We start from the raw sequence: 2,500 nt of genomic DNA on the forward strand, positions 1-2,500 counted from the left end.
GGGCTCCCCATTTTCACGGCTTGGTTCCTCTTCTGTTTCTGTCACTCGGCTGCTCTCTACTCCTCCTGCCTTTTCTGACACTGCTGTCAGATCTTGCGCTTGCTGCATCCTGTGCCAAATTGTGAGAGTGAGCAAGGCGCCTCGTGGCCCCTTTCTCCGTCACTGGCTCGTTGGTCTAGGGGTATGATTCTCGCTTTGGGTGCGAGAGGTCCCGGGTTCAAATCCCGGACGAGCCCTTGCTTACGGAAACCTTTGCTGCCGATCTGATGCCTGACGTGCTTCTCTCAATGGCTGCCAATCTGTTGAATTGATTTTTCTTGGAACTCACTACTGGGAAGGCGGTATGTTCCCTCTTGCTTGCCCTCCCACTGCCCTCCCCCTCTCCTCGGCTGGCCTTAGATTGCTTGTTGCATGCACAGGGTGCAGATTTTGAGCCCACGCGTATCTCCTTTTTTCCCCAGCTCTTCCGCTTCAAAAACACATTTTTGGTCAAATTCTCCATCGTCTCTCATGGACTTCTCTGCGGATGTTCCATGCGAGAGCCAAGCTTTTCTCTGGAGGTGCCAGGCAGGCGCTTCAAGCGACACAGCTGTTTATGCCAGGAAAATTGGAACGCAACAGTTCCGTCGTTGGCTCGTTGGTCTAGGGGTATGATTCTCGCTTAGGGTGCGAGAGGTCCCGGGTTCAAATCCCGGACAAGCCCTGCTCTCTCTGTCTGAGGGCGAGCCTGAGCGCTCTTCTTTTTCTCGCCTCCCTTTAACTAAAGCACACCGTCCTCTGCGGCTGACCAAGCCGACAAATGTGAGAGTATCGACGCCAGTGCACGGCTTGGTCAAAACGTTGGCTCGTTGGTCTAGGGGTATGATTCTCGCTTCGGGTGCGAGAGGTCCCGGGTTCAAATCCCGGACGAGCCCTGCCTGGTGCGTGCTTGGCATAACTCTCTCTCTCCCCATCTGTGCCAGTATGCTTTTGCAACGGTCTTACTCAAGGGCGCTTGGCTCTGCGTCATGCACGCGGCGGTGCTTCTCAACGAGGGTTATCTTTACGCCACCTCGGAGCCTTTTGCAAGTGGAACTCTGTGAGCCTTCCGAGGAAGCTCTTTCTTAGCTCATGCACTGCTATGGCTCTGCTTCTCCCGTAAGGTGCCAGAGGTCTTTGGCGGGCTCCCCATTTTCACGGCTTGGTTCCTCTTCTGTTTCTGTCACTCGGCTGCTCTCTACTCCTCCTGCCTTTTCTGACACTGCTGTCAGATCTTGCGCTTGCTGCATCCTGTGCCAAATTGTGAGAGTGAGCAAGGCGCCTCGTGGCCCCTTTCTCCGTCACTGGCTCGTTGGTCTAGGGGTATGATTCTCGCTTTGGGTGCGAGAGGTCCCGGGTTCAAATCCCAGACAAGCCCTTGCTTACGGAAACCTTTGCTGCCGATCTGATGCCTGACGTGCTTCTCTCAATGGCTGCCAATCTGTTGAATTGATTTTTCTTGGAACTCACTACTGGGAAGGCGGTATGTTCCCTCTTGCTTGCCCTCCCACTGCCCCCCCCTCTCCTCGGCTGGCCTTAGATTGCTTGTTGCATGCACAGGGTGCAGATTTTGAGCCCACGCGTATCTCCTTTTTTCCCCAGCTCTTCCGCTTCAAAAACACATTTTTGGTCAAATTCTCCATCGTCTCTCATGGACTTCTCTGCGGATGTTCCATGCGAGAGCCAAGCTTTTCTCTGGAGGTGCCAGGCAGGCGCTTCAAGCGACACAGCTGTTTATGCCAGGAAAATTGGAACGCAACAGTTCCGTCGTTGGCTCGTTGGTCTAGGGGTATGATTCTCGTTTAGGGTGCGAGAGGTCCCGGGTTCAAATCCCGGACGAGCCCTGCTCTCTCTGTCTGAGGGCGAGCCTGAGCGCTCTTCTTTTTCTCGCCTCCCTTTAACTAAAGCACACCGTCCTCTGCGGCTGACCAAGCCGACAAATGTGAGAGTATCGACGCCAGTGCACGGCTTGGTCAAAACGTTGGCTCGTTGGTCTAGGGGTATGATTCTCGCTTCGGGTGCGAGAGGTCCCGGGTTCAAATCCCGGACGAGCCCTGCCTGGTGCGTGCTTGGCATAGCTCTCTCTCTCCCCATCTGTGCCAGTATGCTTTTGCAACGGTCTTACTCAAGGGCGCTTGGCTCTGCGTCATGCACGCGGCGGTGCTTCTCAACGAGGGTTATCTTTACGCCACCTCGGAGCCTTTTGCAAGTGGAACTCTGTGAGCCTTCTGAGGAAGCTCTTTCTTAGCTCATGCACTGCTATGGCTCTGCTTCTCCCGTAAGGTGCCAGAGGTCTTTGGCGGGCTCCCCATTTTCACGGCTTGGTTCCTCTTCTGTTTCTGTCACTCGGCTGCTCTCTACTCCTCCTGCCTTTTCTGACACTGCTGTCAGATCTTGCGCTTGCTGCATCCTGTGCCAAATTGTGAGAGTGAGCAAGGCGCCTCGTGGCCCCTTTCTCCGTCACTGGCTCGTTGGTCTAGGG

General features: G+C 55.0%; 6 non-coding genes across 6 annotated transcripts in view; all 6 read left to right on the forward strand.

Annotated features, from left to right (window-relative positions):
* The first annotated feature begins 164 nt into the window (after positions 1 to 164).
* Positions 165 to 236, forward strand: TRNAP-UGG (transfer RNA proline (anticodon UGG)). The gene has a single exon. It is a non-coding gene; the product is annotated as a tRNA-Pro (tRNA).
* A 395-nt stretch (positions 237 to 631) lies between these two features.
* TRNAP-AGG (transfer RNA proline (anticodon AGG)) lies at positions 632 to 703 on the forward strand. The gene has a single exon. It is a non-coding gene; the product is annotated as a tRNA-Pro (tRNA).
* A 139-nt stretch (positions 704 to 842) lies between these two features.
* Positions 843 to 914, forward strand: TRNAP-CGG (transfer RNA proline (anticodon CGG)). Its single transcript has one exon. It is a non-coding gene; the product is annotated as a tRNA-Pro (tRNA).
* An 876-nt stretch (positions 915 to 1,790) lies between these two features.
* On the forward strand, positions 1,791 to 1,862 carry TRNAP-AGG (transfer RNA proline (anticodon AGG)). Its single transcript has one exon. It is a non-coding gene; the product is annotated as a tRNA-Pro (tRNA).
* A 139-nt stretch (positions 1,863 to 2,001) lies between these two features.
* Positions 2,002 to 2,073, forward strand: TRNAP-CGG (transfer RNA proline (anticodon CGG)). Its single transcript has one exon. It is a non-coding gene; the product is annotated as a tRNA-Pro (tRNA).
* A 410-nt stretch (positions 2,074 to 2,483) lies between these two features.
* Positions 2,484 to 2,500, forward strand: part of TRNAP-UGG (transfer RNA proline (anticodon UGG)) — a 72-nt gene continuing 55 nt past the window's right edge. The window contains exon 1 of the tRNA in view: positions 2,484 to 2,500. This exon is cut by the window's right edge and continues 55 nt beyond it. This is a non-coding gene — a tRNA (tRNA-Pro).

Source organism: Phyllobates terribilis, unplaced genomic scaffold (genome assembly GCF_046119375.1).
Source record: "Phyllobates terribilis strain yellow unplaced genomic scaffold, ASM4611937v1 Scaffold_5__5_contigs__length_657084704, whole genome shotgun sequence".
Lineage (NCBI taxonomy): Eukaryota > Metazoa > Chordata > Amphibia > Anura > Dendrobatidae > Phyllobates > Phyllobates terribilis.